General features: G+C 39.5%; 14 non-coding genes across 14 annotated transcripts; all 14 read right to left on the bottom strand.

Moving 5' to 3' along the window:
- Positions 1–503: 503 nt before the first annotated feature.
- On the bottom strand, positions 504–576 carry TRNAR-UCG (transfer RNA arginine (anticodon UCG)). Its single transcript has one exon. It is a non-coding gene; the product is annotated as a tRNA-Arg (tRNA).
- A 2,238-nt stretch (positions 577–2,814) lies between these two features.
- On the bottom strand, positions 2,815–2,887 carry TRNAR-CCU (transfer RNA arginine (anticodon CCU)). Its single transcript has one exon. It is a non-coding gene; the product is annotated as a tRNA-Arg (tRNA).
- A 1,520-nt stretch (positions 2,888–4,407) lies between these two features.
- On the bottom strand, positions 4,408–4,480 carry TRNAR-CCU (transfer RNA arginine (anticodon CCU)). Its single transcript has one exon. It is a non-coding gene; the product is annotated as a tRNA-Arg (tRNA).
- Positions 4,481–6,876: 2,396 nt separating this feature from the next.
- Positions 6,877–6,949, bottom strand: TRNAR-UCG (transfer RNA arginine (anticodon UCG)). The gene has a single exon. It is a non-coding gene; the product is annotated as a tRNA-Arg (tRNA).
- A 4,706-nt stretch (positions 6,950–11,655) lies between these two features.
- On the bottom strand, positions 11,656–11,728 carry TRNAR-UCG (transfer RNA arginine (anticodon UCG)). The gene has a single exon. It is a non-coding gene; the product is annotated as a tRNA-Arg (tRNA).
- Positions 11,729–12,372: 644 nt separating this feature from the next.
- TRNAR-CCU (transfer RNA arginine (anticodon CCU)) lies at positions 12,373–12,445 on the bottom strand. Its single transcript has one exon. It is a non-coding gene; the product is annotated as a tRNA-Arg (tRNA).
- An 803-nt stretch (positions 12,446–13,248) lies between these two features.
- Positions 13,249–13,321, bottom strand: TRNAR-UCG (transfer RNA arginine (anticodon UCG)). Its single transcript has one exon. It is a non-coding gene; the product is annotated as a tRNA-Arg (tRNA).
- A 3,120-nt stretch (positions 13,322–16,441) lies between these two features.
- Positions 16,442–16,514, bottom strand: TRNAR-UCG (transfer RNA arginine (anticodon UCG)). Its single transcript has one exon. It is a non-coding gene; the product is annotated as a tRNA-Arg (tRNA).
- Positions 16,515–18,033: 1,519 nt separating this feature from the next.
- On the bottom strand, positions 18,034–18,106 carry TRNAR-UCG (transfer RNA arginine (anticodon UCG)). Its single transcript has one exon. It is a non-coding gene; the product is annotated as a tRNA-Arg (tRNA).
- A 1,521-nt stretch (positions 18,107–19,627) lies between these two features.
- TRNAR-UCG (transfer RNA arginine (anticodon UCG)) lies at positions 19,628–19,700 on the bottom strand. The gene has a single exon. It is a non-coding gene; the product is annotated as a tRNA-Arg (tRNA).
- A 644-nt stretch (positions 19,701–20,344) lies between these two features.
- TRNAR-CCU (transfer RNA arginine (anticodon CCU)) lies at positions 20,345–20,417 on the bottom strand. The gene has a single exon. It is a non-coding gene; the product is annotated as a tRNA-Arg (tRNA).
- A 2,395-nt stretch (positions 20,418–22,812) lies between these two features.
- Positions 22,813–22,885, bottom strand: TRNAR-UCG (transfer RNA arginine (anticodon UCG)). Its single transcript has one exon. It is a non-coding gene; the product is annotated as a tRNA-Arg (tRNA).
- Positions 22,886–24,405: 1,520 nt separating this feature from the next.
- Positions 24,406–24,478, bottom strand: TRNAR-UCG (transfer RNA arginine (anticodon UCG)). The gene has a single exon. It is a non-coding gene; the product is annotated as a tRNA-Arg (tRNA).
- Positions 24,479–25,997: 1,519 nt separating this feature from the next.
- Positions 25,998–26,070, bottom strand: TRNAR-UCG (transfer RNA arginine (anticodon UCG)). The gene has a single exon. It is a non-coding gene; the product is annotated as a tRNA-Arg (tRNA).
- Positions 26,071–26,225: the final 155 nt, after the last annotated feature.

Genomic DNA, 26,225 nt, shown 5'->3' on the forward strand with positions numbered 1-26,225 from the left:
GAAACAGGCACCAAGTCTCCTAACCAAGTTCAACCACACTCTGCAACTTAATATACCAATGCTTTGCAAATTAGCCAACTGTGTCATCAGCAAAGGCAGCCAATGTGCCAATCCTTTATAATTCTTCTGTAGTACTTTTCTTTCTCGTAGGCAAAATTAGCACTTTAACTGCACAAATCATACAGATTTTTACACTTGAAGCACTCCATGAACACATACTTACACACCTTGCATTTCATCTACACACCCTTAAGCTAAAAACCCATTCTGTCAAGTCAAAATTCTGCAACCCTATTACATATTCAGTGGGTGTACATAGAAGCACTTCTTAATGCCTTTAACATGGACAAGATTTTAGGCTGAAGATGCAATCTAAATGACTGTGCAGTATGTACTCCACTTCATGAATAATTAGGAATGAGAACATGATGGCTATAAGAGTATTGGAAGAGCCTGCTTCCATTCTGAACGGAAAGCTGAGTTGTGTGACCATTGGCAAAAACCGACCACGAAGGGACTCGAACCCTCAATCTTCTGATCCGAAGTCAGACGCCTTATCCATTAGGCCACGCGGTCATATGTCTTGCTGTGCTTATTTTTATAATGTAGGTGGTATGCAAGGATGGCAAATATGATATTGATAGTTATTTAGGTTTACATCCCATTGTGTTTTTTCAGCTCCTTTCAATTAAAGCACTCTTTTGGAATCTCTATAATGAGAATGTCACCAGTACGATGAGCTTTTGTTTTCTTTTTTGCATTTAAACCTCTTTCTTGATGAGAATAAAGCTCAGTTGTATGCTTTACATAGCTCTGGATATTTCCAGAAGTGGAGAGAAACTGTTTTGACAGTAGTAAAAACTGCTCCTTTCTGGATATGCCAATTTACACACGCTCAAAGGTTGTATACGTTTCATGAATCCTGACTTGCCCTATTCAAGTAGCTGAAAGCCTGTCACCACCTCTAGAAACAACAGTTACACCAATCCAATTCAAATCATTTTTTCCAAAGGAATATCTTCTGCCGGGTCAAAGTTGCATCTGACAAAGATAGGTGTTTAAAAATCTACTTTGTAGTTTCAGAACGCCAACATGACTCTGAAGAGTACAGAAGTAAAATGGTACCATGTCAAAGTTCCTAATACCACATAAGCTTCTGAGCGGAAGCATGTAATAAATATATCAATTTTTCTGGAAAAGTAAGAGTGGATATTGGTTTTCACCTCAGATGGGACTCTAACCCACAATCCCTGGGTTAGGAGGCCAGTGCCTTATCCATTAGGCCACTGAGGCACAGATAAACACTTGCAGTCTAGAGGCATTATTTAAATATATTCAATCGTCAAACACTGGTGTCTGCACACAGGACATTTCTCAGTTCTCTCCATAAGTAAACTTCCCATTTTCATCCTCTTCCATCCCCGACTTTAACACTCTGTTCTGTGCTATAATGGAGGCTCTGCATTACGAGCAAGTGGAGAGAAATTGGAGGAGAACCACTTTCGACTCAACACTTCTTCTTTCCTGGATGCTTTTCTCAATAAACTGGGCTTTGACAGTGGTATCAAGCCGTCCTTGTCTTCAGCAGGACACAGAAACAGGCACCAAGTCTCCTAACCAAGTTCAACCACACTCTGCAACTTAATATACCAATGCTTTGCAAATTAGCCAACTGTGTCATCAGCAAAGGCAGCCAATGTGCCAATCCTTTATAATTCTTCTGTAGTACTTTTCTTTCTCGTAAGCAAAATTAGCACTTTAACTGCACAAATCATACAGATTTTTACACTTGAAGCACTCCATGAACACATACTTACACACCTTGCATTTCATCTACACACCCTTAAGCTAAAAACCCATTCTGTCAAGTCAAAATTCTGCAACCCTATTACATATTCAGTGCGTGTACATAGAAGCACTTCTTAATGCCATTAACATGGACAAGATTTTAGGCTGAAGATGCAATCTAAATGACTGTGCAGTATGTACTCCACTTCATGAATAATTAGGAATGAGAACATGATGGCTATAAGAGTATTGGAAGAGCCTGCTTCCATTCTGAACGGAAAGCTGAGTTGTGTGACCATTGGCAAAAACCGACCACGAAGGGACTCGAAAACTCAATCTTCTGATCCGAAGTCAGATACCTTATCCATTAGGCCACGCGGTCATATGACCTGCTGTGCTTATTTTTATAATGTAGGTGGTATGCAAGGATGGGAAATATGATTTTGATAGTTATTTAGGTTTACATCCCGTTGTGTTTTTTCAGCTCATGTCAATTAAAGCACTCTTTTGGAATCTATATAATGAGAATGTCACCAGTACGATAAGCTTTTGTTTTCTTTTTTGCATTTAAACCTCTTAATTCATGAGATTAAAGCTTAGTTGTATGCTTTACATAGCTCTGGATATTTCCAGAAGAGGAGAGAAACTGTTTTGACAGTAGTACAAACTGCTCCTTTCTGGATATGCCAATTTATTCACGCTCAAAGGTTGTATACGTTTCATGAATCCTGACTTGCCCTATTCAAGTAGCTGAAAGCCTGTCACCACCTCTAGAAACAACAGTTACACCAATCCAATTCAAATCATTTTTTCCAAAGGAATATCTTCTGCCGGGTCAAAGTTGCATCTGACAAAGATAGGTGTTTAAAAATCTACTTTGTAGTTTCAGAACACCAACATGACCCTGAAGAGTACAGAAGTAAAATTTTACCATTTCAAAGTTCCTAATACCTCATAAGCTTCTGAGCGGAAGCATGTAATAAATATTTAAATTTTTCTGGAAAAGTAAGAGTGGATATTGGTTTTCACCTCAGATGGGACTCGAACCCACAATCCCTGGCTTAGGAGGCCAGTGCCTTATCCATTAGGCCACTGAGGCACAGATAAATACTTGGATTCTAGAGGCATTATTTAAATGTATTCAATCGGCAAACACTGGTGTCTGCACACAGGACATTTCTCAGTTCTCTCCATAAGTTAACTTCCCATTTTCATCCTCTTCCATCCTAGACTTTAACACTCTGTTCTGTGCTATAATGGAGGCTCTGCATTTCGAGCAAGTGGAGAGAAATTGGAGGAGAACCACTTTCGACTCAACACTTCTTCTTTCCAGGAGGCTTTTCTCAATAAACTGGGCTTTGACAGTGGTATCAAGCCGTCCTTGTCTTCAGCAGGACACAGAAACAGGCACCAAGTCTCCTAACCAAGTTCAACCACACTCTGCAACTTAATAGACCAATGCTTTACAAATTAGCCAACTGTGTCATCAGTAAAGGAAGCCAATGTGCCAATCCTTTATAATTCTTCTGTAGTACTTCTCTTTCTCGTAGGCAAAATTAGCACTTTAATTGCACAAATCATACAGATTTTACACTTGAAGGACTCCATGAACACATACTTACACACCTTGCATTTCATCTACACACCCTTAAGCTAAAAACCTATTCTGTCAAGTCAAAATTCTGCAACCCTATTACATATTCAGTGCGTGTACATAGAAGCACTTCTTAATGCCACTAACATGAACAAGATTTTAGGCTGAAGATGCAATCTAAATGACTGTGCAGTATGTACTCCACTTCATGAATAATTAGGAATGAGAACATGATGGCTATAAGAGTATTGGAAGAGCCTGCTTCCATTCTGAATGGAAATCTGAGTTGTGTGACCATTGGCAAAAACCGGCCACGAAGGGACTCGAACCCTCAATCTTCTGATCCGAAGTCAGACGCCTTATCCATTAGGCCACGCTGTCATATGTCCTGCTGTGCTTATTTTTATAATGTAGGTGGTATGCAAGGATGGGAAATATGATTTTGATAGTTATTTAGGTTTACATCCCATTGTGTTTTTTCAGCTCATGTCAATTAAAGCACTCTTTTGGAATCTATATAATGAGAATGTCACCAGTACGATAAGCTTTTGTTTTCTTTTTTGCATTTAAACCTCTTTCTTCATGAGATTAAAGCTCAGTTGTATGCTTTACATAGCTCTGGATATTTCCAGAAGAGGAGAGAAACTGTTTTGACAGTAGTACAAACTGCTCCTTTCTGGATATGCCAATTTACACACGCTCAAAGGTTGTATACGTTTCATGAATCCTGACTTGCCCTATTCAAGTAGCTGAAAGCCTGTCACCACCTCTAGAAACAACAGTTACACCAATCCAATTCAAATCATTTTTTCCAAAGGAATATCTTCTGCCGGGTCAAAGTTGCATCTGACAAAGATAGGTGTTTAAAAATCTACTTTGTAGTTTCAGAACACCAACATGACCCTGAAGAGTACAGAAGTAAAATGGTACCATTTCAAAGTTCCTAATACCTCATAAGCTTCTGAGCGGAAGCATGTAATAAATATATAAATTTTTCTGGAAAAGTAAGAGTGGATTTTGGTTTTCACCTCAGATGGGACTCGAACCCACAATCCCTGGCTTAGGAGGCCAGTGCCTTATCCATTAGGCCACTGAGGCACAGATAAACACTTGCAGTCTAGAGGCATTATTTAAATGTATTCAATCGTCGAACACTGGTGTCTGCACACAGGACATTTCTCAGTTCTCTCCATAAGTAAATTTCCCATCTTCATCCTCTTCCATGCCCGACTTTAACACTCTGTTCTGTGCTATAATGGAGGCTCTGCATTTCGAGCAAGTGGAAAAAAATTGGAGGAGAACCACTTTCGACTCAACACTTCTTCTTTCCTGGATGCTTTTCTCAATAAACTGGGCTTTGACAGTGGTATCAAGCCATCCTTGTCTTCAGCAGGACACAGAAACAGGCACCAAGTCTCCTAACCAAGTTCAACCACACTCTGCAACTTAACATACCAATGCTTTGCAAATTAGCCAACTGTGTCATCAGCAAAGGCAGCCAATGGGCCAATCCTTTATAATTCTTCTGAAGTACTTTTCTTTCTCGTAGGCAAAATTTGCACTTTAACTGCACAAATCATACAGATTTTACACTTGAACCACTCCATGAACACATACTTACACACCTTGCATTTCATCTGCACACCCTTAAGCTAAAAACCCATTCTGTCAAGTCAAAATTCTGCAACCCTATTACATATTCAGTGCATGTACATAGAAGCACTTCTTAATGCCACTAACATGGACAAGATTTTAGGCTGAAGATGCAATCTAAATGACTGTGCAGTATGTACTCCACTTCATGAATAATTAGGAATGAGAACATGATGGCTATAAGAGTATTGGAAGAGCCTGCTTCCATTCTGAATGGAAAGCTGAGTTGTGTGACCATTGGCAGAAAACGACCACGAAGGGACTCAAACCCTCAATCTTCTGATCTGAAGTCAGACGCCTTATCCATTAGGCCACACGGTCATATGTCCTGCTGTGCTTATTTTTATAATGTAGGTGGAATGCAAGGATGGGTAATATGATATTGATAGTTATTTAGGTTTACATCCCATTGTGTTTTTTCAGCTCCTTTCAATTAAAGCACTCTTTTGGAATCTATATAATGAGAATGTCACCAGTACGATAAGCTTTTGTTTTCTTTTTTGCATTTAAACCTCTTTCTTCATGAGAATAAAGCTCAGTTGTATGCTTTACATAGCTCTGGATATTTCCAGAAGAGGAGAGAAACTGTTTTGACAGTAGTACAAACTGCTCCTTTCTGGATATGCCAATTTACACACGCTCAAAGGTTGTATACGTTTCATGAATCCTGACTTGCCCTATTCAAGTAGCTGAAAGCCTGTCACCACCTCTAGAAACAACAGTTACACCAATCCAATTCAAATCATTTTTTCCAAAGGAATATCTTCTGCCGGGTCAAAGTTGCATCTGACAAAGATAGGTGTTTAAAAATCTACTTTGTAGTTTCTGAACGCCAACATGACTCTGAAGAGTACAGAAGTAAAATGGTACCATTTCAAAGTTCCTAATACCACATAAGCTTCAGAGCAGAAGCATGTAATAAATATATCATTTTTTCTGGAAAAGTAAGAGTAGATATTGGTTTTCACCTCAGATGGGACTCAACCCACAATCCCTGGCTTAGGAGGCCAGTGCCTTATCCATTAGGCCAATGAGGCACAGATAAACACTTGCAGTCTAGAGGCATTATTTAAATGTATTCAATCGTCAAACACTGGTGTCTGCACACAGGACATTTCTCAGTTCTCTCCATAAGTAAACTTCCCATTTTCATCCTCTTCCATCCCCGACTTTAACACTCTGTTCTGTGCTATAATGGAGGCTCTGCATTTCGAGCAAGTGGAGAGAAATTGGAGGAGAACCACTTTCGACTCAACACTTCTTCTTTCCTGGATGCTTTTCTCAATAAACTGGGCTTTGACAGTGGTATCAAGCCGTCCTTGTCTTCAGCAGGACACAGAAACAGGCACCAAGTCTCCTAACCAAGTTCAACCACACTCTGCAACTTAATATACCAATGCTTTGCAAATTAGCCAACTGTGTCATCAGCAAAGGCAGCCAATGTGCCAATCCTTTATAATTCTTCTGTAGTACTTTTCTTTCTCGTAGGCAAAATTAGCACTTTAACTGCACAAATCATACAGATTTTTACACTTGAAGCACTCCATGAACACATACTTACACACCTTGCATTTCATCTACACACCCTTAAGCTAAAAACCCATTCTGTCAAGTCAAAATTCTGCAACCCTATTACAAATTCAGTGCGTGTACATAGAAGCACTTCTTAATGCCTTTAACATGGACAAGATTTTAGGCTGAAGATGCAATCTAAATGACTGTGCAGTATGCACTCCACTTCATGAATAATTAGGAATGAGAACATGATGGCTATAAGAGTATTGGAAGAGCCTGCTTCCATTCTGAACGGAAAGCTGAGTTGTGTGACCATTGGCAAAAACCGACCACGAAGGGACTCGAACCCTCAATCTTCTGATCCGAAGTCAGACACCTTATCCATTAGGCCACGCGGTCATATGTCCTGCTGTGCTTATTTTTATAATGTAGGTGGTATGCAAGGATGGGAAATATGATTTTGATAGTTATTTAGGTTTACATCCCATTGTGTTTTTTCAGCTCATGTCAATTAAAGCACTCTTTTGGAATCTATATAATGAGAATGTCACCAGTACGATAAGCTTTTGTTTTCTTTTTTGCATTTAAACCTCTTTCTTCATGATATTAAAGCTCAGTTGTATGCTTTACATAGCTCTGGATATTTCCAGAAGAGGAGAGAAACTGTTTTGACAGTAGTACAAACTGCTCCTTTCTGGATATGCCAATTTACACACGCTCAAAGGTTGTATACGTTTCATGAATCCTGACTTGCCCTATTCAAGTAGCTGAAAGCCTGTCACCACCTCTAGAAACAACAGTTACACCAATCCAATTCAAATCATTTTTTCCAAAGGAATATCTTCTGCCGGGTCAAAGTTGCATCTGACAAAGATAGGTGTTTAAAAGTCTACTTTGTAGTTTCAGAACACCAACAGGACCTTGAAGAGTACAGAAGTAAAATGGTACCATTTCAAAGTTCCTAATACCTCATAAGCTTCTGAGCGGAAGCATGTAATAAATATATAAATTTTTCTGGAAAAGTAAGAGTGGATATTGGTTTTCACCTCAGATGGGACTCGAACCCACATTCCCTGGCTTATGAGGCCAGTGCCTTATCCATTATGCCACTGAGGGACAGATAAACACTTGCAGTCTAGAGGCATTATTTAAATGTATTCAATCGGCAAACACTGGTGTCTGCACACTGGACATTTCTCAGTTCTCTCCATAAGTTAACTTCCCATTTTCATCCTCTTCCATGACCGACTTCAACACTCTGTTCTGTGCTATAATGGAGGCTCTGCATTTCGAGCAAGTGGAGAGAAATTGGAGGAGAACCACTTTCGACTCAACACTTCTTCTTTCCTGGATGCTTTTCTCAATAAACTGGGCTTTGACAGTGGTATCAAGCCGTCCTTGTCTTCAGCAGGACACAGAAACAGGCACCAAGTCTCCTAACCAAGTTCAACCACACTCTGCAACTTAATATACCAATGCTTTGCAAATTAGCCAACTGTGTCATCAGCAAAGGCAGCCAATGTGCCAATCCTTTATAATTCTTCTGTAGTACTTTTCTTTCTCGTAGGCAAAATTAGCACTTTAACTGCACAAATCATACAGATTTTACACTTGAAGCACTCCATGAACACATACTTACACACCTTGCATTTCATCTACACACCCTTAAGCTAAAAACCCATTCTGTCAAGTCAAAATTCTGCAACCCTATTACATATTCAGTGCATGTACATAGAAGCACCTCTTAATGCCACTAACATGGACAAGATTTTAGGCTGAAGATGCAATCTAAATGACTGTGCAGTATGTACTCCACTTCATGAATAATTAGGAATGAGAACATGATGGCTATAAGAATATTGGTAGAGCCTGCTTCCATTCTGAATGGAAAGCTGAGTTGTGTGACCATTGGCAAAAACTGACCACGAAGGGACTCAAACCCTCAATCTTCTGATCCGGTCAGACGCCTTATCCATTAGGCCACGCGGTCATATGTCTTGCTGTGCTTATTTTTATAATGTAGGTGGTAATCAAGGATGGCAAATATGATATTGATAGTTATTTAGGTTTACATCCCATTGTGTTTTTTCAGCTCCTTTCAATTAAAGCACTCTTTTGGAATCTCTATAATGAGAATGTCACCAGTACGATAAGCTTTTGTTTTCTTTTTTGCATTTAAACCTCTTTCTTCATGAGAATAAAGCTCAGTTGTATGCTTTACATAGCTCTGGATATTTCCAGAAGTGGAGAGAAACTGTTTTGACAGTAGTAAAAACTGCTCCTTTCTGGATATGCCAATTTACACACGCTCAAAGGTTGTATACGTTTCATGAATCCTGACTTGCCCTATTCAAGTAGCTGAAAGCCTGTCACCACCTCTAGAAACAACAGTTACACCAATCCAATTCAAATCATTTTTTCCAAAGGAATATCTTCTGCCGGGTCAAAGTTGCATCTGACAAAGATAGGTGTTTAAAAATCTACTTTGTAGTTTCAGAACGCCAACATGACTCTGAAGAGTACAGAAGTAAAATGGTACCATTTCAAAGTTCCTAATACCACATAAGCTTCTGAGCGGAAGCATGTAATAAATATATCAATTTTTCTGGAAAAGTAAGAGTGGATATTGGTTTTCACCTCAGATGGGACTCTAACCCACAATCCCTGGGTTAGGAGGCCAGTGCCTTATCCATTAGGCCACTGAGGCACAGATAAACACTTGCAGTCTAGAGGCATTATTTAAATGTATTCAATCGTCAAATACTGGTGTCTGCACACAGGACATTTCTCAGTTCTCTCCATAAGTAAACTTCCCATTTTCATCCTCTTCCATCCCCGACTTTAACACTCTGTTCTGTGCTATAATGGAGGCTCTGCATTTCGAGCAAGTGGAGAGAAATTGGAGGAGAACCACTTTCGACTCAACACTTCTTCTTTCCTGGATGCTTTTCTCAATAAACTGGGCTTTGACAGTGGTATCAAGCCGTCCTTGTCTTCAGCAGGACACAGAAACAGGCACCAAGTCTCCTAACCAAGTTCAACCACACTCTGCAACTTAATATACCAATGCTTTGCAAATTAGCCAACTGTGTCATCAGCAAAGGCAGCCAATGTGCCAATCCTTTATAATTCTTCTGTAGTACTTTTCTTTCTCGTAGGCAAAATTAGCACTTTAACTGCACAAATCATACAGATTTTTACACTTGAAGCACTCCATGAACACATACTTACACACCTTGCATTTCATCTACACACCCTTAAGCTAAAAACCCATTCTGTCAAGTCAAAATTCTGCAACCCTATTACATATTCAGTGCGTGTACATAGAAGCACTTCTTAATGCCATTAACATGGACAAGATTTTAGGCTGAAGATGCAATCTAAATGACTGTGCAGTATGTACTCCACTTCATGAATAATTAGGAATGAGAACATGATGGCTATAAGAGTATTGGAAGAGCCTGCTTCCATTCTGAACGGAAAGCTGAGTTGTGTGACCATTGGCAAAAACCGACCACGAAGGGACTCGAACCCTCAATCTTCTGATATGAAGTCAGACACCTTATCCATTAGGCCACGCGGTCATATGTCCTGCTGTGCTTATTTTTATAATGTAGGTGGTATGCAAGGATGGGAAATATGATTTTGATAGTTATTTAGGTTTACATCCCATTGTGTTTTTTCAGCTCATGTCAATTAAAGCACTCTTTTGGAATCTATATAATGAGAATGTCACCAGTACAATAAGCTTTTGTTTTCTTTTTTGCATTTAAACCTCTTTCTTCATGAGATTAAAGCTCAGTTGTATGCTTTACATAGCTCTGGATATTTCCAGAAGAGGAGAGAAACTGTTTTGACAGTAGTACAAACTGCTCCTTTCTGGATATGCCAATTTACACATGCTCAAAGGTTGTACACGTTTCATGAATCCTGACTTGCCCTATTCAAGTAGCTGAAAGCCTGTCACCACCTCTAGAAACAACAGTTACACCAATCCAATTCAAATCATTTTTTCCAAAGGAATATCTTCTGCCGGGTCAAAGTTGCATCTGACAAAGATAGGTGTTTAAAAATCTACTTTGTAGTTTCAGAACACCAACAGGACCCTGAAGAGTACAGAAGTAAAATGGTACCATTTCAAAGTTCCTAATACCTCATAAGCTTCTGAGCGGAAGCATGTAATAAATATATAAATTTTACTGGAAAAGTAAGAGTGGATATTGGTTTTCACCTCTTATGGGACTCAAACCCACATTCCCAGGCTTAGGAGGCCAGTGCCTTATCCATTATGCCACTGAGGCACAGATAAACACTTGCAGTCTAGAGGCATTATTTAAATGTATTCAATCGGCAAACACTGGTGTCTGCACACAGGACATTTCTCAGTTCTCTCCATAAGTTAACTTCCAATTTTCATCCTCTTCCATCCCCGACTTTAACACTCTGTTCTGTGCTATAATGGAGGCTCTGCATTTCGAGCAAGTGGAGAGAAATTGGAGGAGAACCACTTTCGACTCAACACTTCTTCTTTCCTGGATGCTTTTCTCAATAAACTGGGCTTTGACAGTGGTATCAAGCCATCCTTGTCTTCAGCAGGACACAGAAACAGGCACCAAGTCTCCTAACCAAGTTCAACCACACTCTGCAACTTAATATACCAATGCTTTGCAAATTAGCCAACTGTGTCATCAGCAAAGGCAGCCAATGTGCCAATCCTTTATAATTCTTCTGTAGTACTTTTCTTTCTCGTAGGCAAAATTAGCACTTTAACTGCACAAATCATACAGATTTTTACACTTGAAGCACTCCATGAACACATACTTACACACCTTGCATTTCATCTACACACCCTTAAGCTAAAAACCCATTCTGTCAAGTCAAAATTCTGCAACCCTATTACATATTCAGTGCGTGTACATAGAAGCACTTCTTAATGCCATTAACATGGACAAGATTTTAGGCTGAAGATGCAATCTAAATGACTGTGCAGTATGTACTCCACTTCATGAATAATTAGGAATGAGAACATGATGGCTATAAGAGTATTGGAAGAGCCTGCTTCCATTCTGAACGGAAAGCTGAGTTGTGTGACCATTGGCAAAAACCGACCACGAAGGGACTCGAACCCTCAATCTTCTGATCCGAAGTCAGACACCTTATCCATTAGGCCACGCGGTCATATGTCCTGCTGTGCTTATTTTTATAATGTAGGTGGTATGCAAGGATGGGAAATATGATTTTGATAGTTATTTAGGTTTACATCCCATTGTGTTTTTTCAGCTCATGTCAATTAAAGCACTCTTTTGGAATCTATATAATGAGAATGTCACCAGTACGATAAGCTTTTGTTTTCTTTTTTGCATTTAAACCTCTTTCTTCATGAGATTAAAGCTCAGTTGTATGCTTTACATAGCTCTGGATATTTCCAGAAGAGGAGAGAAACTGTTTTGACAGTAGTACAAACTGATCCTTTCTGGATATGCCAATTTACACACGCTCAAAGGTTGTATACGTTTCATGAATCCTGACTTGCCCTATTCAAGTAGCTGAAAGCCTGTCACCACCTCTAGAAACAACAGTTACACCAATCCAATTCAAATCATTTTTTCCAAAGGAATATCTTCTGCTGGGTCAAAGTTGCATCTGACAAAGATAGGTGTTTAAAAATCTACTTTGTAGTTTCAGAACACCAACATGACCCTGAAGAGTACAGAAGTAAAATGGTACCATTTCAAAGTTCCTAATACCTCATAAGCTTCTGAGCGGAAGCATGTAATAAATATATAAATTTTTCTGGAAAAGTAAGAGTGGATTTTGGTTTTCACCTCAGATGGGACTCGAACCCACAATCCCTGGCTTAGGAGGCCAGTGCCTTATCCATTAGGCCACTGAGGCACAGATAAACACTTGCAGTCTAGAGGCATTATTTAAATGTATTCAATCGTCGAACACTGGTGTCTGCACACAGGACATTTCTCAGTTCTCTCCATAAGTAAATTTCCCATCTTCATCCTCTTCCATGCCCGACTTTAACACTCTGTTCTGTGCTATAATGGAGGCTCTGCATTTCGAGCAAGTGGAAAAAAATTGGAGGAGAACCACTTTCGACTCAACACTTCTTCTTTCCTGGATGCTTTTCTCAATAAACTGGGCTTTGACAGTGGTATCAAGCCATCCTTGTCTTCAGCAGGACACAGAAACAGGCACCAAGTCTCCTAACCAAGTTCAACCACACTCTGCAACTTAACATACCAATGCTTTGCAAATTAGCCAACTGTGTCATCAGCAAAGGCAGCCAATGGGCCAATCCTTTATAATTCTTCTGAAGTACTTTTCTTTCTCGTAGGCAAAATTAGCACTTTAACTGCACAAATCATACAGATTTTACACTTGAACCACTCCATGAACACATACTTACACACCTTGCATTTCATCTGCACACCCGTAAGCTAAAAACCTTTTCTGTCAAGTCAAAATTCTGCAAACCTATTACATATTCAGTGCATGTACATAGAAGCACTTCTTAATGCCACTAACATGGACAAGATTTTAGGCTGAAGATGCAATCTAAATGACTGTGCAGTATGTACTCCACTTCATGAATAATTAGGAATGAGAACATGATGGCTATAAGAGTATTGGAAGAGCCTGCTTCCATTCTGAATGGAAAGCTGAGTTGTGTGACCATTGGCAAAAAACGACCACGAAGGGACTCAAACCCTCAATCTTCTGATCCGAAGTCAGACGCCTTATCCATTAGGCCACACGGTCATATGTCCTGCTGTGCTTATTTTTATAATGTAGGTGGAATGCAAGGATGGGAAATATGATATTGATAGTTATTTAGGTTTACATCCCATTGTGTTTTTTCAGCTCCTTTCAATTAAAGCACTCTTTTGGAATCTATATAATGAGAATGTCACCAGTACGATAAGCTTTTGTTTTCTTTTTTGCATTTAAACCTCTTTCTTCATGAGAATAAAGCTCAGTTGTATGCTTTACATAGCTCTGGATATTTCCAGAAGAGGAGAGAAACTGTTTTGACAGTAGTACAAACTGCTCCTTTCTGGATATGCCAATTTACACACGCTCAAAGGTTGTATACGTTTCATGAATCCTGACTTGCCCTATTCAAGTAGCTGAAAGCCTGTCACCACCTCTAGAAACAACAGTTACACCAATCCAATTCAAATCATTTTTTCCAAAGGAATATCTTCTGCTGGGTCAAAGTTGCATCTGACAAAGATAGGTGTTTAAAAATCTACTTTGTAGTTTCAGAACACCAGCATGACCCTGAAGAGTACAGAAGTAAAATGGTACCATTTCAAAGTTCCTAATACCTCATAAGCTTCTGAGCGGAAGCATGTAATATATATATACATTTTTCTGGAAAAGTAAGAGTAGATATTGGTTTTCACCTCAGATGGGACTCAACCCACAATCCCTGGCTTAGGAGGCCAGTGCCTTATCCATTAGGCCAATGAGGCACAGATAAACACTTGCAGTCTAGAGGCATTATTTAAATATATTCAATTGTCAAACACTGGTGTCTGCACACAGGACATTTCTCAGTTCTCTCCATAAGTAAACTTCCAATTTTCATCCTCTTCCATCCCCGACTTTAACACTCTGTTCTGTGCTATAATGGAGGCTCTGCATTTCGAGCAAGTGGAGAGAAATTGGAGGAGAACCACTTTCGACTCAACACTTCTTCTTTCCTGGATGCTTTTCTCATAAACTGGGCTTTGGCAGTGGTATCAAGCCGTCCTTGTCTTCAGCAGGACACAGAAACAGGCACCAAGTCTCCTAACCAAGTTCAACCACACTACCACACTCTGCAACTTAATATACCAATGCTTTGCAAATTAGCCAACTGTGTCATCAGCAAAGGCAGCCAATGTGCCAATCCTTTATAATTCTTCTGTAGTACTTTTCTTTCTCGTAGGCAAAATTAGCACTTTAACTGCACAAATCATACAGATTTTACACTTGAAGCACTCCATGAACACATACTTACACACCTTGCATTTCATCTACACACCCTTAAGCTAAAAACCCATTCTGTCAAGTCAAAATTCTGCAACCCTATTACATATTCAGTGCATGTACATAGAAGCACTTCTTAATGCCACTAACATGGACAAGATTTTAGGCTGAAGATGCAATCTAAATGACTGTGCAGTATGTACTCCACTTCTTGAATAATTAGGAATGAGAACATGATGGCTATAAGAGTATTGGTAGAGCCTGCTTCCATTCTGAATGGAAAGCTGAGTTGTGTGACCATTGGCAAAAACCGACCACGAAGGGACTCGAACCCTCAATCTTCTGATCCAAAGTCAGACGCCTCATCCATTAGGCCACGCTGTCATATGTCTTGCTGTGCTTATTTTTATAATGTAGGTGGTATGCAAGGATGGCAAATATGATATTGATAGTTATTTAGGTTTACATCCCATTGTGTTTTTTCAGCTCCTTTCAATTAAAGCACTCTTTTGGAATCTCTATAATGAGAATGTCACCAGTACGATAAGCTTTTGTTTTCTTTTTTGCATTTAAACCTCTTTTTTCATGAGAATAAAGCTCAGTTGTATGCTTTACATAGCTCTGGATATTTCCAGAAGTGAAGAGAAACTGTTTTGACAGTAGTAAAAACTGCTCCTTTCTGGATATGCCAATTTACACACGCTCAAAGGTTGTATACGTTTCATGAATCCTGACTTGCCCTATTCAAGTAGCTGAAAGCCTGTCACCACCTCTAGAAACAACAGTTACACCAATCCAATTCAAATCATTTTTTCCAAAGGAATATCTTCTGCCGGGTCAAAGTTGCATCTGACAAAGATAGGTGTTTAAAAATCTACTTTGTAGTTTCTGAACGCCAACATGACTCTGAAGAGTACAGAAGTAAAATGGTACCATTTCAAAGTTCCTAATACCACATAAGCTTCAGAGCGGAAGCATGTAATAAATATATCATTTTTTCTGGAAAAGTAAGAGTGGATGTTGGTTTTCACCTCAGATGGGACTCTAACCCACAATCCCTGGGTTAGGACGCCAGGGCCTTATCCATTAGGCCACTGAGGCACAGATAAACACTTGCAGTCTAGAGGCATTATTTAAATGTATTTAATCGTCAAACACTGGTGTCTGCACACAGGACATTTCTCAGTTCTCTCCATAAGTAAACTTCCCATTTTCATCCTCTTCCATCCCCGACTTTAACACTCTGTTCTGTGCTATAATGGAGGCTCTGCATTTCGAGCATGTGGAGAGAAATTGGAGGAGAACCACTTTCGACTCAACACTTCTTCTTTCCTGGATGCTTTTCTCAATAAACTGGGCTTTGACAGTGGTATCAAGCCGTCCTTGTCTTCAGCAGGACACAGAAACAGGCACCAAGTCTCCTAACCAAGTTCAACCACACTCTGCAACTTAATATACCAATGCTTTGCAAATTAGCCAACTGTGTCATCAGCAAAGGCAGCCAATGTGCCAATCCTTTATAATTCTTCTGTAGTACTTTTCTTTCTCGTAGGCAAAATTAGCACTTTAACTGCACAAATCATACAGATTTTTACACTTGAAGCACTCCATGAACACATACTTACACACCTTGCATTTCATCTACACACCCTTAAGCTAAAAACCCATTCTGTCAAGTCAAAATTCTGCAACCCTATTACAAATTCAGTGCGTGTACATAGAAGCACTTCTTAATGCCTTTAACATGGACAAGATTTTAGGCTGAAGATGCAATCTAAATGACTGTGCAGTATGCACTCCACTTCATGAATAATTAGGAATGAGAACATGATGGCTATAAGAGTATTGGAAGAGCCTGCTTCCATTCTGAACGGAAAGCTGAGTTGTGTGACCATTGGCAAAAACCGACCACGAAGGGACTCGAACCCTCAATCTTCTGATCCGAAGTCAGACACCTTATCCATTAGGCCACGCGGTCATATGTCCTGCTGTGCTTATTTTTATAATGTAGGTGGTATGCAAGGATGGGAAATATGATTTTGATAGTTATTTAGGTTTACATCCCATTGTGTTTTTTCAGCTCATGTCAATTAAAGCACTCTTTTGGAATCGATATAATGAGAATGTCACCAGTACAATAAGCTTTTGTTTTCTTTTTTGCATTTAAACCTCTTTCTTCATGAGATTAAAGCTCAGTTGTATGCTTTACATAGCTCTGGATATTTCCAGAAGTGGAGAGAAACTGTTTTGACAGTAGTACAAACTGCTCCTTTCTGGATATGCCAATTTACACATGCTCAAAGGTTGTATATGTTTCATGAATCCTGACTTGCCCTATTCAAGTAGCTGAAAGCCTGTCACCAATCTAGAAACAACAGTTACACCAATCCAATTCAAATCATTTTTTCCAAAGGAATATCTTCTGCCGGGTCAAAGTTGCATCTGACAAAGATAGGTGTTTAAAAATCTACTTTGTAGTTTCAGAACACCAACATGACCCTGAAGAGTAAAGAAGTAAAATTTTACCATTTCAAAGTTCCTAATACCTCATAAGCTTCTGAGCGGAAGCATGTAATAAATATATAAATTTTTCTGGAAAAGTAAGAGTGGATATTGGTTTTCACCTCAGATGTGACTCGAACCCACAATCCCTGGCTTAGGAGGCCAGTGCCTTATCCATCAGGCCACTGAGGCACAGATAAACACTTGCAGTCTAGAGGCATTATTTAAATGTATTCAATCAGCAAACACTGGTGTCTGCACACAGGACATTTCTCAGTTCTCTCCATAAGTTAACTTCCCATTTTCATCCTCTTCCATCCCCGACTTTAACACTCTGTTCTGTGCTATAATGGAGGCTCTGCATTTCGAGCAAGTGGAGAGAAATTGGAGGAGAACCACTTTCGACTCAACACTTCTTCTTTCCAGGATGCTTTTCTCAATAAACTGGGCTTTGACAGTGGTATCAAGCCGTCCTTGTCTTAGCAGGACACAGAAACAGGCACCAGGTCTCCTAACCAAGTTCAACCACACTATGCAACTTAATATACCAATGCTTTGCAAATTAGCCAACTGTGTCATCAGCAAAGGCAGCCAATGTGCCAATCCTTTATAATTCTTCTGTAGTACTTTTCTTTCTCGTAGGCAAAATTAGCACTTTAACTGCACAAATCATACAGATTTTTACACTTGAAGCACTCCATGAACACATACTTACACACCTTGCATTTCATCTACACACCCTTAAGCTAAAAACCCATTCTGTCAAGTCAAAATTCTGCAACCCTATTACATATTCAGTGCGTGTACATAGAAGCACTTCTTAATGCCATTAACATGGACAAGATTTTAGGCTGAAGATGCAATCTAAATGACTGTGCAGTATGTACTCCACTTCATGAATAATTAGGAATGAGAACATGATGGCTATAAGAGTATTGGAAGAGCCTGCTTCCATTCTGAACGGAAAGCTGAGTTGTGTGACCATTGGCAAAAACCGACCACGAAGGGACTCGAACCCTCAATCTTCTGATCCGAAGTCAGACACCTTATCCATTAGGCCACGCGGTCATATGTCCTGCTGTGCTTATTTTTATAATGTAGGTGGTATGCAAGGATGGGAAATATGATTTTGATAGTTATTTAGGTTTACATCCCATTGTGTTTTTTCAGCTCATGTCAATTAAAGCACTCTTTTGGAATCCTATATAATGAGAATGTCACCAGTACGATAAGCTTTTGTTTTCTTTTTTGCATTTAAACCTCTTTCCTCATGAGATTAAAGCTCAGTTGTATGCTTTACATAGCTCTGGATATTTCCAGAAGAGGAGAGAAACTGTTTTGACAGTAGTACAAACTGCTCCTTTCTGGATATGCCAATTTACACACGCTCAAAGGTTGTATACGTTTCATGAATCCTGACTTGCCCTATTCAAGTAGCTGAAAGCCTGTCACCACCTCTAGAAACAACAGTTACACCAATCCAATTCAAATCATTTTTTCCAAAGGAATATCTTCTGCCGGGTCAAAGTTGCATCTGACAAAGATAGGTGTTTAAAAATCTACTTTGTAGTTTCAGAACACCAACAGGACCCTGAAGAGTACAGAAGTAAAATGGTACCATTTCAAAGTTCCTAATACCTCATAAGCTTCTGAGCGGAAGCATGTAATAAATATATAAATTTTTCTGGAAAAGTAAGAGTGTATATTGGTTTTCACCTCTTATGGGACTCGAACCCACAATCCCTGGCTTAGGAGGCCAGTGCCTTATCCATTAGGCCACTTAGGCACAGATAAACACTTGCAGTCTAGAGGCATTATTTAAATGTATTCAATCGTCAAACACTGGTGTCTGCACACAGGACATTTCTCAGTTCTCTCCATAAGTAAACTTCCCATTTTCATCCTCTTCCATCCCCGACTTTAACACTCTGTTCTGTGCTATAATGGAGGCTCTGCATTTCGAGCAAGTGGAGAGAAATTGGAGGAGAACCACTTTCGACTCAACACTTCTTCTTTCCTGGATGCTTTTCTCAATAAACTGGGCTTTGACAGTGGTATCAAGCCGTCCTTGTCTTCAGCAGGACACAGAAACAGGCACCAAGTCTCCTAACCAAGTTCAACCACACTCTGCAACTTAATAGACCAATGCTTTACAAATTAGCCAACTGTGTCATCAGCAAAGGCAGCCAATGTGCCAATCCTTTATAATTCTTCTGTAGTACTTCTCTTCCTCGTAGGCAAAATTAGCACTTTAACTGCACAAATCATACAGATTTTACACTTGAAGCACTCCATGAACACATACTTACACACCTTGCGTTTCATCTGCACACCCTTAAGCTAAAAACCTATTCTGTCAAGTCAAAATTCTGCAACCCTATTACATATTCAGTGCGTGTACATAGAAGCACTTCTTAATGCCACTAACATGAACAAGATTTTAGGCTGAAGATGCAATGTAAATGACTGTGCAGTATGTACTCCACTTCATGAATAATTAGGAATGAGAACATGATGGCTATAAGAGTATTGGAAGAGCCTGCTTCCATTCTGAATGGAAATCTGAGTTGTGTGACCATTGGCAAAAACCGGCCACGAAGGGACTCGAACCCTCAATCTTCTGATCCGAAGTCAGACGCCTTATCCATTAGGCCACGCGGTCATATGTCCTGCTGTACTTATTTTTATAATGTAGGTGGTATGCAAGGATGGGAAATATGATATTGATAGTTATTTAGGTTTACATCCCATTTTGTGTTTTCAGCTCCTTTCAATTAAAGCTTTCTTTTGGAATCTATATAATGAAAATGTCACCAGTACGATAAGCTTTTGTTTTCTTTTTTGCATTTAAACCTCTTTCTTCATGAGATTAAAGCTCAGTTGTATGCTTTACATAGCTCTGGATATTTCCAGAAGTGGAGAGAAACTGTTTTGACAGTAGTACAAACTGCTCCTTTCTGGATATGCCAATTTACACACGCTCAAAGGTTGTATGTGTTTCATGAATCCTGACTTGCCCTATTCAAGTAGCTGAAAGCCTGTCACCACCTCTAGAAACAACAGTTACACCAATCCAATTCAAATCATTTTTTCCAAAGGAATATCTTCTGCTGGGTCAAAGTTGCATCTGACAAAGATAGGTGTTTAAAAATCTACTTTGTAGTTTCAGAACACCAACATGAGTCCGGAGAGTACAGAGGTAAAATGGTACCATTTCAAAGTTCCTAATACCTCATAAGCTTCTGAGCGGAAGCATGTAATACATATATAAATTTTTCTAGAAAAGTAATAGTGGATATTGGTTTTCACCTCAGATGGGACTCGAACCCACAATTCCTGGCTTAGGAGGCCAGTGCCTTATCCATTAGGCCACTGAGGCACAGATGAACACTTGCAGTCTAGAGGCATTATTTAAATGTATTCAATCGTTAAACACTGGTGTCTGCACACAGGACATTTCTCAGTTCTCTCCATAAGTAAACTTCCAATTTTCATCCTCTTCCATCCCCGACTTTAACACTCTGTTCTGTGCTATAATGGAGGCTCTGCATTTCGAGCAAGTGGAGAGAAATTGGAGGAGAACCACTTTCGACTCAACACTTCTTCTTTCCTGGATGCTTTTCTCAATAAACTGGGCTTTGACAGTGGTATCAAGCCGTCCTTGTCTTCAGCAGGACACAGAAACAGGCACCAAGTCTCCCAACCAAGTTCAACCACACTCTGCAACTTAATAGACCAATGCTTGACAAATTAGCCAACTGTGTCATCAGCAAAGGCAGCCAATGTGCCAATCCTTTATAATTCTTCTGTAGTACTTTTCTTTCTCGTAGGCAAAATTAGCACTTTAACTGCACAAATCATACAGATTTTTACACTTGAAGCACTCCATGAACACATACTTACACACCTTGCATTTCATCTACACACCCTTAAGCTAAAAACCCATTCTGTCAAGTCAAAATTCTGCAACCCTATTACATATTCAGTGCGTGTACATAGAAGCACTTCTTAATGCCACTAACATGGACAAGATTTTAGGCTGAAGATGCAATCTAAATGACTGTGCAGTATGTACTCCACTTCATGAATAATTAGGAATGAGAACATGATGGCTATAAGAGTATTGGAAGAGCCTGCTTCCATTCTGAACGGAAAGCTGAGTTGTGTGACCATTGGCAAAAACCGACCACGAAGGGACTCGAACCCTCAATCTTCTGATCCGAAGTAAGACACCTTATCCATTAGGCCACGGGGTCATATGTCCTGCTGTGCTTATTTTTATAATGTAGGTGGTATGCAAGGATGGGAAATATGATATTGATAGTTATTTAGGTTTACATCCCATTGTGTTTTTTCAGCTCCTTTCAATTAAAGCACTCTTTTGGAATCTATATAATGAGAATGTCACCAGTACGATAAGCTTTTGTTTTCTTTTTTGCATTTAAACCTCTTTCTTCATGAGATTAAAGCTCAGTTGTATGCTTTACATAGCTCTGGATATTTCCAGAAGAGGAGAGAAACTGTTTTGACAGTAGTACAAACTGCTCCTTTCTGGATATGCCAATTTACACACGCTCAAAGGTTGTATATGTTTCATGAATCCTGACTTGCCCTGTTCAAGTAGCTGAAAGCCTGTCACCACCTCTAGAAACAACAGTTACACCAATCCAATTCAAATCATTTTTTCCAAAGGAATATCTTCTGATGGGTCAAAGTTGCATCTGACAAAGATAGGTGTTTAAAAATCTACTTTGTAGTTTCAGAACACCAACATGACCCTGAAGAGTACAGAAGTAAAATGGTACCATTTCAAAGTTCCTAATACCTCATAAGCTTCTGAGCGGAAGCATGTAATATATATATAAATTTTTCTGGAAAAGCAAGAGTGGATATTGGTTTTCACCTCAGATGGGACTCAACCCACAATCCCTGGCTTAGGAGGCCAGTGCCTTATCCATTAGGCCAATGAGGCACAGATAAACACTTGCAGTCTAGAGGCATTATTTAAATATATTCAATCGTCAAACACTGGTGTCTGCACACAGGACATTTCTCAGTTCTCTCCATAAGTAAACCCCCCATTTTCATCCTCTTCCATCCCCGACTTTAACACTCTGTTCTGTGCTATAATGGAGGCTCTGCATTTCGAGCAAGTTGAGAGAAATTGGAGGAGAACCACTTTCGACTTAACACTTCTTCTTTCCTGGATGCTTTTCTCATAAACTGGGCTTTGGCAGTGGTATCAAGCCGTCCTTGTCTTCAGCAGGACACAGAAACAGGCACCAAGTCTCCTAACCAAGTTGAACCACACTCTGCAACTTAATAGACCAATGCTTTACAAATTAGCCAACTGTGTCATCAGTAAAGGAAGCCAATGTGCCAATCCTTTATAATTCTTCTGTAGTACTTCTCTTTCTCGTAGGCAAAATTAGCACTTTAATTGCACAAATCATACAAATTTTACACTTGAAGGACTCCATGAACACATACTTACACACCTTGCATTTCATCTACACACCCGTAAGCTAAAAACCTATTCTGTCAAGTCAAAATTCTGCAACCCTATTACATATTCAGTGCGTGTACATAGAAGCACTTCTTAATGCCACTAACATGAACAAGATTTTAGGCTGAAGATGCAATCTAAATGACTGTGCAGTATGTACTCCACTTCATGAATAATTAGGAATGAGAACATGATGGCTATAAGAGTATTGGAAAAGCCTGCTTCCATTCTGAATGGAAATCTGAGTTGTGTGACCATTGGCAAAAACCGGCCACGAAGGGACTCGAACCCTCAATCTTCTGATCCGAAGTCAGACGCCTTATCCATTAGGCCACGCGGTCATATGTCCTGCTGTGCTTATTTTTATAATGTAGGTGGTATGCAAGGATGGGAAATATGATTTTGATAGTTATTTAGGTTTACATCCCATTGTGTTTTTTCAGCTCATGTCAATTAAAGCACTCTTTTGGAATCTATATAATGAGAATGTCACCAGTACGATAAGCTTTTGTTTTCTTTTTTGCATTTAAACCTCTTTCTTCATGAGATTAAAGCTCAGTTGTATGCTTTACATAGCTCTGGATATTTCCAGAAGAGGAGAGAAACTGTTTTGACAGTAGTACAAACTGCTCCTTTCTGGATATGCCAATTTACACACGCTCAAAGGTTGTATACGTTTCATGAATCCTGACTTGCCCTATTCAAGTAGCTGAAAGCCTGTCACCACCTCTAGAAACAACAGTTACACCAATCCAATTCAAATCATTTTTTCCAAAGGAATATCTTCTGCCGGGTCAAAGTTGCATCTGACAAAGATAGGTGTTTAAAAATCTACTTTGTAGTTTCAGAACACCAACATGACCCTGAAGAGTACAGAAGTAAAATGGTACCATTTCAAAGTTGCTAATACCTCATAAGCTTCTGAGCGGAAGCATGTAATAAATATATAAATTTTTCAGGAAAAGGAAGAGTGGATTTTGGTTTTCACCTCAGATGGGACTCAATCCCACAATCCCTGGCTTAGGAGGCCAGTGCCTTATCCATTAGGCCACTGAGGCACAGATAAACACTTGCAGTCTAGAGGCATTATTTAAATGTATTCAATCGTCGAACACTGGTGTCTGCACACAGGACATTTCTCAGTTCTCTCCATAAGTAAATTTCCCATCTTCATCCTCTTCCATGCCCGACTTTAACACTCTGTTCTGTGCTATAATGGAGGCTCTGCATTTCGAGCAAGTGGAAAGAAATTGGAGGAGAACCACTTTCGACTCAACACTTCTTCTTTCCTGGATGCTTTTCTCAATAAACTGGGCTTTGACAGTGGTATCAAGCCGTCCTTGTCTTCAGCAGGACACAGAAACAGGCACCAAGTCTCCTAACCAAGTTCAACCACACTCTGCAACTTAATATACCAATGCTTTGCAAATTAGCCAACTGTGTCATCAGCAAAGGCAGCCAATGTGCCAATCCTTTATAATTCTTCTGAAGTACTTTTCTTTCTCGTAGGCAAAATTAGCACTTTAACTGCACAAATCATACAGATTTTACACTTGAACCACTTCATGAACACATACTTACACACCTTGCATTTCATCTACACACCCTTAAGCTAAAAACCCATTCTGTCAAGTCAAAATTCTGCAACCCTATTACATATTCAGTGCATGTACATAGAAGCACTTCTTAATGCCACTAACATGGACAAGATTTTAGGCTGAAGATGCAATCTAAATGACTGTGCAGTATGTACTCCACTTCATGAATAATTAGGAATGAGAACATGATGGCTATAAGAGTATTGGAAGAGCCTGCTTCCATTCTGAATGGAAAGCTGAGTTGTGTGACCATTGGCAAAAACCGACCACGAAGGGACTCAAACCCTCAATCTTCTGATCCGAAGTCAGACGCCTTATCCATTAGGCCACACGGTCATATGTACTGCTGTGCTTATTTTTATAATGTAGGTGGAATGCAAGGATGGGAAATATGATATTGATAGTTATTTAGGTTTACATACCATTGTGTTTTTTCAGCTCCTTTCAATTAAAGCACTCTTTTGGAATCTATATAATGAGAATGTCACCAGTACGATAAGCTTTTGTTTTCTTTTTTGCATTTAAACCTCTTTCTTCATGAGAATAAAGCTCAGTTGTATGCTTTACATAGCTCTGGATATTTCTAGAAGTGGAGAGAAACTGTTTTGACAGTAGTAAAAACTGCTCCTTTCTGGATATGCCAATTTACACACGCTCAAAGGTTGTATACGTTTCATGAATCCTGACTTGCCCTATTCAAGTAGCTGAAAGCCTGTCACCACCTCTAGAAACAACAGTTACACCAATCCATTTCAAATCATTTTTTCCAAAGGAATATCTTCTGCCGGGTCAAAGTTGCATCTGACAAAGATAGGTGTTTAAAAATCTACTTTGTAGTTTCAGAACACCAACATGACTCTGAAGAGTACAGAAGTAAAATGGTACCATTTCAAAGTTCCTAATACCACATAAGCTTCTGAGCGGAAGCATGTAATAAATATATCAATTTTTCTGGAAAAGAAAGAGTGGATATTGGTTTCACCTCAGATGGGACTCTAACCCACAATCCCTGGCTTAGGAGGCCAGTGCCTTATCTATTAGGCCACTTAGGCACAGATAAACACTTGCAGTCTTGAGGCATTATTTAAATGTATTCAATCGTCAAACACTGGTGTCTGCACACAGGACATTTCTCAGTTCTCTCCATAAGTAAACTTCCCATTTTCATCCTCTTCCATCCCCGACTTTAACACTCTGTTCTGTGCTATAATGGAGGCTCTGCATTTCGAGCAAGTGGAGAGAAATTGGAGGAGAACCACTTTCGACTCAACACTTCTTCTTTCCTGGATGCTTTTCTCAATAAACTGGGCTTTGACAGTGGTATCAAGCCGTCCTTGTCTTCAGCAGGACACAGAAACAGGCACCAAGTCTCCTAACCAAGTTCAACCACACTCTGCAACTTAATAGACCAATGCTTTACAAATTAGCCAACTGTGTCATCAGCAAAGGCAGCCAATGTGCCAATCCTTTATAATTCTTCTGTAGTACTTCTCTTCCTCGTAGGCAAAATTAGCACTTTAACTGCACAAATCATACAGATTTTACACTTGAAGCACTCCATGAACACATACTTACACACCTTGCGTTTCATCTACACACCCTTAAGCTAAAAACCTATTCTGTCAAGTCAAAATTCTGCAACCCTATTACATATTCAGTGCGTGTACATAGAAGCACTTCTTAATGCCACTAACATGAACAAGATTTTAGGCTGAAGATGCAATGTAAATGACTGTGCAGTATGTACTCCACTTCATGAATAATTAGGAATGAGAACATGATGGCTATGAGAGTATTGGAAGAGCCTGCTTCCATTCTGAATGGAAATCTGAGTTGTGTGACCATTGTCAAAAACCAGCCACGAAGGGACTCGAACCCTCAATCTTCTGATCCGAAGTCAGACGCCTTATCCATTAGGCCACGCGGTCATATGTCCTGCTGTACTTATTTTTATAATATAGGTGGTATGCAAGGATGGGAAATATGATATTGATAGTTATTTAGGTTTACATCCCATTGTGTGTTTTCAGCTCCTTTCAATTAAAGCTTTCTTTTGGAATCTATATAATGAAAATGTCACCAG

This window comes from Lissotriton vulgaris, chromosome 5 (assembly GCF_964263255.1).
Source record: "Lissotriton vulgaris chromosome 5, aLisVul1.2, whole genome shotgun sequence".
NCBI lineage: Eukaryota > Metazoa > Chordata > Amphibia > Caudata > Salamandridae > Lissotriton > Lissotriton vulgaris.